At 41.2% G+C, this 12,555-nt stretch overlaps 9 non-coding genes across 9 annotated transcripts; 7 read left to right on the top strand and 2 right to left on the bottom strand.

The window, feature by feature from the left end:
* The first annotated feature begins 3,517 nt into the window (after positions 1–3,517).
* On the top strand, positions 3,518–3,599 carry trnas-aga (transfer RNA serine (anticodon AGA)). Its single transcript has one exon. It is a non-coding gene; the product is annotated as a tRNA-Ser (tRNA).
* A 620-nt stretch (positions 3,600–4,219) lies between these two features.
* trnag-ucc (transfer RNA glycine (anticodon UCC)) lies at positions 4,220–4,291 on the top strand. The gene has a single exon. It is a non-coding gene; the product is annotated as a tRNA-Gly (tRNA).
* Positions 4,292–5,143: 852 nt separating this feature from the next.
* On the top strand, positions 5,144–5,225 carry trnas-aga (transfer RNA serine (anticodon AGA)). Its single transcript has one exon. It is a non-coding gene; the product is annotated as a tRNA-Ser (tRNA).
* An 811-nt stretch (positions 5,226–6,036) lies between these two features.
* On the bottom strand, positions 6,037–6,108 carry trnag-ucc (transfer RNA glycine (anticodon UCC)). Its single transcript has one exon. It is a non-coding gene; the product is annotated as a tRNA-Gly (tRNA).
* Positions 6,109–8,762: 2,654 nt separating this feature from the next.
* On the top strand, positions 8,763–8,834 carry trnag-ucc (transfer RNA glycine (anticodon UCC)). Its single transcript has one exon. It is a non-coding gene; the product is annotated as a tRNA-Gly (tRNA).
* A 316-nt stretch (positions 8,835–9,150) lies between these two features.
* Positions 9,151–9,232, top strand: trnas-aga (transfer RNA serine (anticodon AGA)). The gene has a single exon. It is a non-coding gene; the product is annotated as a tRNA-Ser (tRNA).
* Positions 9,233–10,371: 1,139 nt separating this feature from the next.
* Positions 10,372–10,443, bottom strand: trnag-ucc (transfer RNA glycine (anticodon UCC)). The gene has a single exon. It is a non-coding gene; the product is annotated as a tRNA-Gly (tRNA).
* Positions 10,444–10,608: 165 nt separating this feature from the next.
* Positions 10,609–10,680, top strand: trnag-ucc (transfer RNA glycine (anticodon UCC)). Its single transcript has one exon. It is a non-coding gene; the product is annotated as a tRNA-Gly (tRNA).
* Positions 10,681–12,036: 1,356 nt separating this feature from the next.
* trnag-ucc (transfer RNA glycine (anticodon UCC)) lies at positions 12,037–12,108 on the top strand. The gene has a single exon. It is a non-coding gene; the product is annotated as a tRNA-Gly (tRNA).
* The last annotated feature ends 447 nt before the right edge of the window (positions 12,109–12,555 follow it).

Genomic DNA, 12,555 nt, shown 5'->3' with positions numbered 1-12,555 from the left:
CTAACACTGATGGGGATGTCATTAATTTTGCAAGTATTTGGTCATAAACTAAAATACTGGACAAATTGGCAATGCATCCAACACATGCAGAGACATTGCAGTCAAAACCACAAATGTAAACCTCATGAATGACCATACTAAATTTCACCGTAATGTCTGTGAAGATTGTTGGGAAGTAACTAAGTACATTGCCTCAAATATTGTACTAAGGTACAGTTGTGAAACTTGTACTAACCGTAACGCTTGTACTTGCCCAACACGTTATAATAGTCAGTATAAATCAGTATAAATAATCCTATAATAGATAACACTAGGAAAGCATAATGCAAGATAAGTTTTTTAACTTGTTTTTAAGTACATTTTTACAATCTAGTATTTTTACATTGTTGTATGTTGTACTATTGTTTGTTTAGTTGCTACAGGACTTTGATGGTGATAAATAATGAGTACGAATTACCCTGCATGAACCAGAACTATACAACTGATAACGTCCCTGCTTCACATTCTACAGTGCTAGCAGGAAAGACCAATGAAAAAAACCCATGGTAACACTTCACTGGAAGCTGCTTCATGTGGGCTGTCCTGGATTCCCCCGATAGAAGGTAGATCACATATATGAGGCATGAATCAAGTTTTAGCAAAGTCCTCCACTACATTACTTTTGATAGTTCATATTTAGTCATCGGCAGTCACTACATTTTGCATGGGGGAAACTCAAGTGATTGAAATGTGTGTTTTTCTTCAATCTGTAGAGCAGGCCCACTCTTCCTCTTTCTAAAAGCGTCACATGTGAGGCGGCTTCAAGTTCAGCTGTGGAGGGGCTTGCCTTAAGAGTCTGATCTGCCAGTTGCAGCATTTACAGTGACTTTCAATGGTTTCCCAACGACCAAGAACAAATACTACCATCTGCTGGTAATAGTAGATACAACTCTCCTGTGAGTACCTCTGGCTGTTCAGCCTTTAATGCAAGACCTGCTGTAGATATCTACAGCATAGGTTCTGATTTATAATTCTGATACCTCCCACCCCAACACTATATGGATGCATCGTACATGATCTTTAATTATATTTCCCACAGGAAATGTGTTTATATTTACGTTATATTGCTGTGTCCCAACATTGTGTTAAATCTCTCATTTCTAATCAGCTCCAAACATTCTGTTGCAGGGTTCTTAGGAGGATTTAAAAGTAATCTCTGGTATCTGTGCAATTTAATGGAAGAAACTGACAAAAAAGCTGAGCGATACCACCTCTGGAAAACATTTGTACAGCGATTCCACAAAACATTATCTACACTGGTTAGTGTAGTTAAACAACAACATAGTACAACACATAGTCATTAGAATTTGTAACAGGTAGAAGAGGGTGAAAAACATCTGATAGATGCACACACAACAAGAAAGACATCACATTTGCATTAGCAGGGAATCAAACCCAGGTCAACTGCTTGGACGGCAGATATGCTTACCATTATACCGCCATTGCTACAGAAAAAAACAAAATGAATTTGGGTGTGGACTAAGCAGTCTAAAGAGTGTCTTGTTGGTGTGTATCAGCGCTGGTATGAATGTGCTGGATGTATTACATAAATTTGATCATCAAAAACTTTCTGGAAAGCATATATTCTATCACTGAGCAATATCCCCTTTACATAACCTCTACTTAAAGCACAAGGGATCCTTTAGGATGCAAGATCCTGACATCACTGTATCATGTGCTGTGTGTATAAGAGGTAGAAAGTGCTGAGAAAATAGTTCCGCTTCAGCTGACAGAGGCACACATCCCTGAGCGTGGAGTATAGGATATGGAGGCCATTGCTGTGTTATAGGGTGAGCTTTGTCTGTTTTCTTGGCAGGAAGTAAAACTTTTCGGTTTTCAATGGGCGTTGGGCCAGTGTTGTCCCTTGTCACCAATTGTGATTGTGATTTTCATGGAAGGGATCTCATGGCAACACCAAGGGGGTAGAGTGTCCCAGATTGAGGACCTCAGAATACAATACAAAGCAATCATACTCTCACTGGAAGAAAACATTTGTGATGGCTGAGAATTTTGACTGGGGGAGTATGAAGGAAAGCAGAGAAGCAGAGGTGAAGAAGAGGGAGATACACCATGAAGTGGAGAAAAGAGAAAAAAAAACATGAGTCTTAGTTGTACCTGAAATGTCTGCCTTAGGAAATCTACAGATTGCCTCTCAGTGCTCATAATTGTCTATCATTGTCAGCAAGATTCAAAGCTGTGTGGAAAAATCCCAATCCAACTGTGAACATCAATAACACATAAATGACACAAACCCTACATGAGTCAGAAAAGCTTTCAGTTTTTTTTCCCAGTGCGTTCGAAAGCTGTTTATTGAACTCTTTAGTTAATAATGGTGTTGTATAAGACAGACATACTATATTGGGTGCCTCAGTCACATGACGGAAATGTATTTTAGCCTCTCTTCAGTGTTAAGCGCTTAAATCTTTTCAATTCTTTCAGATGACTACCAGATTGCAAAGATTGTGGTCCTGTATGTGTTTTTTGGTTCAGGCAGGATCTCTCTATATTCATTCAATGTATCAATCTACAATTAAGCTTGAAATAAGGACAGAGAAAGACAGACAAGAGTGTACACTAAAGAAAGAGGATGAGCATCAAAGACAAACTTAACAGAAGCCAAAAACTAAGCTAAAGTGGTGCTTTCAGCTTAAATGACTAAATAACTTAAGCACTAACAGGCGCACAGTGACAATGCTGTGATGTTTAATATAGTCTAATCTAATATTCAGCAGGCATAATGTTTACAATGCTCACCATCTTAGCGTGTTAAGCATACTAACATTTGCTAATTTGCATGGCACACAAAGTACAGCTGAGAAGCTGAGAAAGGAACCAGGAACTTTGACAGCTGAATAAATAAGCAGCACACTCTGAGTGTTTTGCAGGAGAGACTGTCTGAAAATGTGCACTGTTATCACCATATTCAAACAATCTTGCATCCCACCCCCTGTATGACTGGCTTGTCACTGCCTTCTTGTGTGGCCATTAGGTACAACCATGATTATTTTGAACTTCCAAAGTGGCTGAACAACTCAGTCATACAAACTAGTGCTTCTCTAAGGGAGTTTTGATACCAGTAACATGTTTCAGCTGCATCTATCCTGTAACGAAGATGCTGACAAAGACTTCACTCTGCTACATTCACCCTGCCAGATCAAGGCTTCTGCCCAGTCAGTCAGCAGGACAGCAGTTATCAGTTTTGGTGGATTGGGCGGACAGAACCAATTTTGGGAAAACTGTTGCCTCAGCAGTCCTGTGGGGTCACAAAGTTTTCAAAGTACCACAGCCAAACCTGTACTTTGGAGTTGGATATTTGTTCATTATATATATTTGGCAATCAGTGTGTGACTTCAACACTTTTGAAATAATTCAGCATCTATGAAATTGTTTGAGATTTAAAACTAAAAGTTGAACTTCAGTGAAGAACAAATAATAGATGTCTGGACCCCCACCCCCACCAAAAGAAACCATCAAAAAGGTTGTCATGGCCGAGTGGTTAAGGCGATGGACTAGAAATCCATTGGGGTCTCCCCGCGCAGGTTCGAATCCTGCCGACAACGTCAGACAGTTTTGAACAGTAAGTGATTGTGAGTAACCTCTGAACAAAGTTTCAGAAAGTACATTTATTTCAGTTCAAATGTTGTCATGATTAAAACAATGTGATGAGTCAAAGGTAGAGCTGCTGGAGGGTTTTCTTGCCAGGCCTCATGATGGCTCCCATCACTTCCTTATGGCTGTGAAGGAATCACCCCTTTATTATTATAGTGATTATATGTTGAAGACATTTACAGACATTGGGCAATCCACTCCTGGTTGGCTGGCTTGATGACCCACATGAATTGAGTGGGGAGAAAACTCACCCAATGCACCTCTGTTGGCTCAGGTATACAAAATATAGAAATGTGGTATAAAGAGGAGGTGGTGGCTGTCATGGTGGTGGAGTTTGTTGTGGTGGAGGAGTTTGTCGTGGGAATGCAGGAGGTTGTTGTGATGGAGCAGGTTGTTGTGGTGGTGGAGGAGGTTGTTGTGGTGGAGGTGGTTGTCGTGACATTTGCAGAGGATTTTCCCCCAATGATATCATATTCTCAGACTTGGTGGTTGAATTTTTGAGTCAATGGGCAAGCATTAATGACTCCTCCTCTCCTCGTCCTCCTCTTCTCCCTCCCTCCTCTCTTCCACAGCGATGGTGGTATAGTGGTGAGCATAGCTGCCTTCCAAGCAGTTGACCCGGGTTCGATTCCCGGCCATCGCAGAAGGCTTCCTTTTTCTTTTCATGCAATGATTCTAAATTGTCAACATTTGTGTAAGATGACAACTTGATTCACATTCCCATTTTACAGCAATTTATACCTCAGTTTATGTGCTTTTGAGTGACTCCCATGACTGCCCTCTTGCTAACATGAAGATGGCTGTCATGGAATCAACAATTATGTTGAAGGTGATCCATTGTCACTTACCAAATAAACTGCAAAATATTTTCGATTTCTATCTGGCTCAGTTAGAGGATCTGCTGCTTCTCTTTGTTTGATATCATCTCGAATGAAATACCTTCTGATTTTCACAGTTGTGTTCCATATGACAAGCAGTGTGGACATTCTATGTTATGACCCTGTGTAGACTAAACGAGCAGTTGATTAACTGAAGTCATACAGTCACACAGCAAAACTGAAGAGTTTGCCTGTACCAACACAACGCTGTTCAGAAGGATTAGCTTTCCACCAGTACAAGTAGTAGGACTACACTACAAGTACTCCTGTTGTTAGTATGTTGGTAGTACAAACTTGTATGTAGGTAGGTAGCGGTGAGTATAGCTGCCTTCCAGGCAGCTCACAGTCAATTCTTGGCCATTGCAGATGGATTAGCTATTCGCAGGCAAAGTTTATAGTATAAGTACAATTGCTTGTGTCAGATTAGATGAAATGAATGTAATGAGTGGAGGGTGGTGGTGCTGCTGGAGGGACTTCTTTCCAGGACTTTGGTTGGTCTTTCCACAAAAGAAAATCAAGAGATTTTCCTCAAAAAAAAAGAAAAGAAATAAAACAAAACAAAACAAAACAAAACACACACACAAAAAAAAAAAAAAAAAAAAAAAGTTGTTGTAGTAGTTGTCGTGGCCGAGTGGTTAAGGCGATGGACTAGAAATCCATTGGGGTCTCCCCGCGCAGGTTCGAATCCTGCCGACAACGATGGACCATTTTGAACAATGAACGCTTATCTTCGAGTGGTGGTGTCATGGTGATTCCATGCCTCAAAGCAAAGTGTCATATAAAGAACAAATCAAATGCTGCTGTGATTAAATCAATGTGATGAGTGAAAGGTGGGTCTTGCCATCACTGTGATTGTATGTTGAAGGCATTTATAGAGCAAAGTGCTAAATGTTTTCTCTTACTATCTGTTCAGCTGTGAGGATTTGCTGCTTCTCTTTGTTTGATATCATCATGAATCATTGTAAAATGACAGTGTGTAGACTAAACAATTAATTGACTCATTGAAGTCATAGTCACACAACACCACTGAAGAGTTCTACTGCCTGTACAAACACAATGCTGTTCAACATCACCCTACCCCATCCTCAGCACCACTCCAAGACAGATGATCTCTAAACAATGACTGCAATATTAACTACCTTTGCCACTGCAAGGATTTCATTGACACTCATTATAAACTACATATACTCATCTCAGCATGTCAAATCAAGGAAATCTTCAGTCAAACATGCAATGCTTTTGTGATACAGTATATGTAATTCATCAGAACCAAAACTGCAAATTCTTTCTCATTATTCAAAACAGCCTGACATTGTCAGCAAAGTTCAAACCTGAGTGTGGAGACTCCAACGGATTTCTAGTCTACGCAATTGATAAGAAATATTCAATGAGAAAGCAGAGTTTCGGTGGTTGTGTTAGCTGTTTTGAAAAATGGGCATACTTTTTCAAACAGGTTGCTTATGAAATGCCTGTGCTGTAAAGACTACTCAACAATACAGGGTAATTAGTCTGCGATGGCCGGGAATCGAACCCGGGTCAACTGCTTGGAAGGCAGCTATGCTTACCACTATACCACCATCGCTGTACGAACCAGATGTTGACTGCCAACTCAGCAGTCTACGTCATCGTAACACCGGGAGAGGGAGGAGAATATGAATCAAGGAGGAGCAGAGAAAAGGAAGAGGTTTTCTAGGTTTTCATGTCACAAACAACTTCACAGAGAGCCAATTCTTCCAAACAGCATTGTGTTTGTACAGGCAGTACAACTCTTCCTATGGTGTTGTGTGACTGTATGACTCAATTGTTCAGTCCACACAGTGTCATTTTACAACTATTCACAGCATTCACAACAACATTGTGTTGGTACAGGCAGTCATAAACTTCTGATATCATCATCATCTGCCTGGGGAGAACTGTGCGCTGTTCAAAATTGTCTGTCGTTGTTGGCCGGACCCGAACCTGTGTGGGGAGACCCCAGTGGATTTCTAGTCCATCGGCTCAACCACTGGTGGTTAAGCCTCACCCTCATGGTTTTCAGGTTCCTGGAACTCCATAACTGTATGCCCATGTCCAACAGGCTCAGATGGTAGGTCCTGGGCCTCTAGGAGGGATTACTCTGCCAAATGGACCTGCTGAGGAAGCTGCACCCCTTGAAGTAATGAATCACGGTCGATTCTCTTCTGCCAATCCTGCAGGCTAGAGGGAAAAAAAATCAGAAGAGCACATTGTTTTTCAGTCAGTATTTTTTTTGGGACTTATTTTCTATGAATATATACGTTTTCAGATTTAAGTGAATGTATGAAGCTGTAAAAATTAATTCACCAGGAGGACACTGTGGTGTTGTTTATGGTCACTAGATGCAGGCTGCTGTCGTCCAGTATTTCTTTGCAGTCCTCAATTAGTGGTTTAATAAAAGTAAGTCATGACAATTAAATGAGGTATTGCAAATGCTTCCCCTTTGTTGTCCTTTGGCCTATTTCTGGCTTCCCTTTACTCTTTGTAGAGTCTGAGTGCAACACACTCAGAAATCCTGTTATTATCAGGTCTGTGGGAAGCCTGGTCATGAACCATGAATAATATGCAAAAAGACAAGATGACACAATCCTCATTATGTGTGTGTACTGCAAATACAACCAGAAGGTGTTGGATGGCAACCGTCACTCACCAATCAGAGACCTGTCCGCCGAGACAGATTTCTCAGAATCTGGCTCTTTTGCCGCACTTGTTAGAAATGTTAGGATCTGTGTTAGGATCTCGTAGGAATTGTTCTGATATGTTAGGACTTGTTAGGAACTGTCAGGACTTTGCTAAGACATAGTTAGGAACCACCAAACACCAACCACTCCAAGACTTTTTTTTCCACTGAAGTTCAACCTTTATTTCTAAATCACAAATAATTTCATAGATACTGAATTCTTTCAAATGTGGTGTAGTCACACACTGATTACCTGCTTTACCGAACAACAAACATCCATCACTAAAGCATCAGTTTGGTGGCTATGGTACTTAGTTTGAAAACTGGTATAATTACAGCTCCTGTATCAAACTCTAATCGGACACAAGCAAATGTACTTATACAATTAACTTTCAAAACTGTCTGACGTTGTCAGCAAGATTCAAACTTGCACAGAGATCTTAACCACTCAGCCAAAAATGCCGGGACTGCTAGGGTGAGGGGAAGAAGGCAAAAGGGGAGGGGAAGAGAAAGAGAAAAGGAGGGGTTCCATACAGTCTCCTACCAATAGAATAGTTACATTTCAACACAATGAAGTCTTTCACTCACTCTTAACTTTTCTTTGCTAAAAAAGTATTTACTTGTTTTCATAGAAATAACAAAATAACAAAAAATGCCTCTCAGATTATTTCTATTGTTTCTGGAAGACAATTCAAGCATTACTTTCACAAAGCTTGTTTATGTTGAAATCGGCAAACATCTATCGAACACTTTTTTCACAACATATTCAACAAATTCACTTGTATGGCAACAATTAAGAAACCACACTTCAAATTTTTTTCAAACTGAAACTGACACTCTAATAACTAATAAACTAAATACAAGTAAATAGTAGTAGTAATAGTTTTCAAGAGCTGCTTTCCATTCTGTGATGTTCTGTCCAGATGCTGGACAGCACCACCTTCCCTACCTGCTGCCGTGGGCTATGTTTTTGAAATTATTTTGTGATGCACAAGCTTTCCAGGTGATTTCTTTACTGGTTGTTGTATTGATGTATGAGTGTTTTCTTCATCTTTTGCTCCCCTGCATCTTTCCACTTGTTAACCCATTACTTGCCCTGAGCATACTAGTACAGAATATCCACCCACTATGCATTGGATTTACCTGTCCTTGTCATTTCTACCAATATCAGGGCAAATGTCAGAAAACCCAGAGATTTTGCACTTTCTAAAGGCTGCCAACATATCACTAGAATGCTTCTTGTGTAGCTGAATTACATAAGCGAAGAGGGAGAAGAGTAGGAGAAGAAATGTATGTTTCTGCTAAACCCCAGCTGCCTCAACTTGAGTAGAGGTTAGACTGTGTAGAAAAGAGTTTATACAGTCAGCGGCATTGTTACTGTTAGTTACCAGAGAGTGGACAAAAGTTACAGTTTTCTAGCTGATGTTCCTCCCCCTTCCTCTCCTCCACTGCTCCTCCTGCTCTTCTCCCTCCCTCCTCTCCTTGTAGAAGTCCTGACATAAACTGCTGACTGTGCAGTGGAATTTCTTCTCTTTTCCACAGCGATGGTGGTATAGTGGTGAGCATAGCTGCCTTCCAAGCAGTTGACCCGGGTTCGATTCCCGGCCATCGCAGAAGGCTTACCTTTTCAACTCATAACTTTTGTAGTAGATCTGCAGCTATCAAATAAGATATGCTTTTGCTTTAATAAAGAGCAATTGTGACTATACAAAAAGGAAAAAAGACAGGTCTTGTTGTGATGGAGCAGGTTGTTGCTCCATGGTGGTGGAGGAGGTTGGCGTGGTGATGGAGGAGGTAGTGGTTGTTGTGGTTGGCCCCTGACAGTGTCTGATAGATGAACTTCTTCAACATGGTGGAGCAGACCAACTGCACCAATGACACCCCCCCCCCCCCCCAAAAAAAAACAAAAAAAACAAGAGCACTGGTGTGGTTGTCGTGGCCGAGTGGTTAAGGCGATGGACTAGAAATCCATTGGGGTCTCCCCGCGCAGGTTCGAATCCTGCCGACAACGATGGACCATTTTGAACAGTGATTGCATGATGCAGTTTGCACAGCTCTGGAGCGTCAGTCTCCCTATCTTCAAGTAGACCCGGGGCCAGGGTAAGAAAGTGTGAACCTTTGTTCAGAGGCATTGAAGGCAAATTCACTGTTCTTCGTTCACCACCACCCTGACTGACGCTAATCTGTGCAAATTGATGACAACACAGTCCACTTTGATCATTACAGGAGTTACTACTCTATCTTCACTAACTTTCCTTAATCTTGAAATGATTATAGTGGTAGGCATAGCTGCCTTCCAAACAATTGACCGGCAGCTGTTTTAGTGTTGAATATTACTTGTTCAGTAAAGCAGGAAATCAGTGTGTGACTGCAGCACTTTTGAAAGAATTCAGTATCTACTAAATAGTTTGTGATTTAAAAATAAAGCTTGAACTTCAGTGAAGAACAGATAATAGATGTACGCATGTTAGCTTATGCAGGTAGTGATAATTGCAGACTGGCCAGATGTAATGATCGTACCCTCACACCTATGTTCATGTGTTAGGCTGAAACAGAGAGAGGCATGTGATTACAGATCATTCCCTTTTGAAAATGTTTTGTGAATAGATGATATTGACCAGACTCAAGGCAACAGTGGCACCAAGTAGTCAGGAGGAGGCAGACGGCTCATTAAACGGAATTAATGATGAAATGATAGCAATTGAACTGAAAAATTATAGGCTTTCTAGTCTACCTTAATGACTCAGAGCTATTTCATTGGTTTGATTATCTCTTTATTATTTGTTATTTTTGCATTTGTTTGTATTTTCCTTTGTAGATACTAGGGGGCACTAAGAACCATACCAAGCACTTGTTGAGAAGGGAAGGGACATGGTTTTTTACCAGAGCAAGGGAGAGACTGCATGATTTTCTGTATGTTTGCACTGAACTGGAAAATAAATCAACTAAACAAAGTAGATCTTGCCTGGACAACTGACCTCTTTTATTGCTTGAGTAGAACCCAACTAGAGTGGTCCATAAGTTGCCTTTTGTTGTAAATTTATTTTTATTATTTTGGACAAATAGCCACTACAGGTATACTTTTCCTAACAGGTAGCTTATGAAATGCCAGGGCTATAAAGATTGCCCGAGAAAATTATGGAATTATTTTGCGATGGCCGGGAATCGAACCGGGGTCAACTGCTTGGAAGGCAGCTATGCTTACCACTATACCACCATCGCTGTACAAACCAGATGTTGACTGCCAACTCAGCAGTCTACGTCACTGTAACACCTCCCCCTTCCTCTCCTCCACTGCTCCTCCTGCTCTTCTCCCTCCCTCCTCTCCTTGTAGAATTCCTGACATAAACTGCTGACTGTGCAGTGGAATTTCTTCCCTTTTCCACAGCGATGGTGGTATAGTGGTGAGCATAGCTGCCTTCCAAGCAGTTGACCCGGGTTCGATTCCCGGCCATCGCAGAAGGCCTGCCTTTTCTTTTCATGCAACACATCAGTTTATGTGCTTCTAATGACTCCCATGACTCCCCTCTGGCAATAGTGGAGATGGCCATCATAGGAACCATTCATTGTTGTTTTTGTAACTGCTCAGTTGTGAGGATTTGCTGCTTCTCTTTGTTTGATATCATTTTGAATTAAATATCTTCAGATTTTGAAATTTGCCAGTCAAGTTGTTTGTGAGGCCCAAAAAGAATCTGTGAGAAATGTACATTTCTGCTAAACCCCAGCCATTTTGAACTTCAGTGAGGAACAGATAATAGATGTACGCATCTACCCAACCCTCCAAAAATAAAGCACTAAAGTGGTTGTTGTGGCCGAGTGGATAAGGCGATGGACTAGAAAACCACTGGGGTCTCCCCGCGCAGGTTGAATCCTGCAGACAACGACAGACAGTTTTGAACAGTGACAGCCAGATGTAATTTGCAGAGCACTGCATTGAAATATTTAAATCAGTGACTCTTGCAGACAACATTTACCTTCCATCAACTATCTTGGAGTGGTGGTGTCGAAGGGGCAAGGTGATGGTAAACAATGAAAAGTGAGTTTACCTTCAATGCCTCTGAACAAAGGTTCATATAAAGAGCATTTTTTGCATATTAAGTGATGACGCACATTTCCCGATGTGTACAATCTTCTTAGTAGGAAATCATAGTCTTATATGACTAGAATTCAACAGCAGATATGTAAACGATATGAGTCATGCTAAAGATATAGGAAAAAGGTGCGCTGGTGGCGATGAAAGCTTTCCACAGAGCTGAGTTTGGTGTAGAGTTCAACACCAGGTGGATCTTAGATGAAGGTCAAGTGCTTCTGTTGTACCTCCCACACATGTTATGCTCTCAGGGTTAATCTGGGGAAAATCTGAGGTGTCAGTCATTTCCCACATGGACATCAGCAATCCTTGGACCACGCCACAGGTTTCCTCAATCCCACAATTTCTCCTTTTGCAATGCTTGGACACATCACTGGAGCTTAAGTTGGCCAGAACATGTGCTTCCTCCTCCTCCTCCTCTCCCTCCCTCCTCTACTTGTAGAACTGACATAAACTGCTGGCTCTGCAGTGGAATTGGAATGGAGGAGCAGAAGGAGAAATGTACATTTCTGTTAAACCCCAGCTGCCTCGACTCAATGAAGTAGAGGTTGAACAGTTTATACAGTCAGTGGTATTGTTACTGTTAGTTACCATTGAGTGAACAGCAGTTACAGTTTTCTTGTCTTGCTGATGTACCTCCCCCGTTCCTCTCCTCCACTCCTCCTCACCTTCTCCCTCCCTCCTCCCCTTGTAGAATTCCTGACATAGACTGCTGACTTTCCACAGCGATGGTGGTATAGTGGTGAGCATAGCTGCCTTCCAAGCAGTTGACCCGGGTTCGATTCCCGGCCATCGCAAATGGCTTACCTTTTCTTCTAATGCAACGGTTGTAGCATAATGACAATTCCTTCTGTAAGACGACAACTTGATTCACATTGACATTTTACAATAATTTACACCACAGTTTATGTACTTCCGATGACTGCCATCACTGTCCTCTGACTATCGTGAAGATGGCTGTCATTCGATCAGCAACTTTTTCTATGGAAAGCAATTGTTGAATTATTTTTAAGGTGATAAACTGTTGAGCAAACAAACTGCTCAATATTTTCAGTTTCTATCTGCTCAGTTGTGAGGATCTGCTGCTTTTCTTTGTTTGATATCATCGTGAATGAAATACCTTCTGAGTTTCACAGTTGTGTTCCATATGACAAGCAGTGTGGATATTTTATGTCATGACCCTGTGTAGACTTAAAGATCAGTTGACTAGCTGAAGTCATACAATCACACAACAAAACTGAAGA

Source organism: Chaetodon auriga, chromosome 21 (genome assembly GCF_051107435.1).
Source record: "Chaetodon auriga isolate fChaAug3 chromosome 21, fChaAug3.hap1, whole genome shotgun sequence".
NCBI classification, from domain to species: domain Eukaryota; kingdom Metazoa; phylum Chordata; class Actinopteri; order Chaetodontiformes; family Chaetodontidae; genus Chaetodon; species Chaetodon auriga.
This window is presented reverse-complemented; position numbering and strand designations above follow the sequence as displayed.